Source organism: Littorina saxatilis, linkage group LG10, assembly GCF_037325665.1.
Source record: "Littorina saxatilis isolate snail1 linkage group LG10, US_GU_Lsax_2.0, whole genome shotgun sequence".
Classification (NCBI taxonomy): Eukaryota; Metazoa; Mollusca; class Gastropoda; order Littorinimorpha; family Littorinidae; genus Littorina; species Littorina saxatilis.
In genome coordinates this window covers 12,153,067-12,153,955 of record NC_090254.1, presented here as the reverse complement: position 1 = coordinate 12,153,955, position 889 = coordinate 12,153,067, and positions in this window count along the sequence as shown.

The window sequence follows — 889 nt, the reverse complement described above, 5'->3', positions numbered from 1 at the left end:
TCGAGTGGCGAGCACATCCAAGGCATGCTTATGCACCGACTCTCGCCAAATTCTAGCAATGTAGCATTCCTTGCTGCGAGAATTGCCTAAAGAAATGTTTCTTCCTCGCCCCACTCACTTCACTGCCAAATCTCATGTCAAAGAAACGGCCGGGGGACTGGTCTAACATGATTTATACTGGCATGCAGCTTCATTCAGGGTATGTTTTTTTTAATACAATGTTTAGGCCAATGTCCACATTAGTGATCTGTTACTCTGTCTTAGATAATAAACTTAACTGCTGTACTGTCAGTGTCAAGCACTTGATATAAACATATGTTTTAATAAAATAGTATATGATCAGTAAACATAAACACTCAAATAATTAAACAATAAATCAACAGTGATTTACTGATTAGCCCAAAGACAATCTAACATGCTAACATTAGCATCTGCAACTGGAAGTGTTGGTATGCATCCGCTTCACGTGCCTACGAACCCGTCTGAATCAATCAATAATATTCTGAATTAATTTACCTGCTGACAAATGTAACATGAAACTGAAAGTGGAGACATGTTTGGAAACAGGTCAGTGTGTCTCATTTGCACACATGGTGGTGGCGTTAATTTAAAATACTGCAACAAACTGACCAAGCAATAGACCGGAACCACCATCACCCAAGCGTAGCAGATTCATCACCATGCTGATGTTGGCTACCTATCACTAAGAAGAAGAAGAAGACGACAAACTCAAATTCCAACCTCTATACAATAACTTGTTCTCGTAATCTCAATAATGTTACTTGTTATCTTCCAAAAGCTCGATCAACCACCAACCAAACAGGGGTGTCCGCTTGAGTTTCCTCAGTTTCGATCGTGAGCGCACTGGAGATAATTATCATGAAAATAC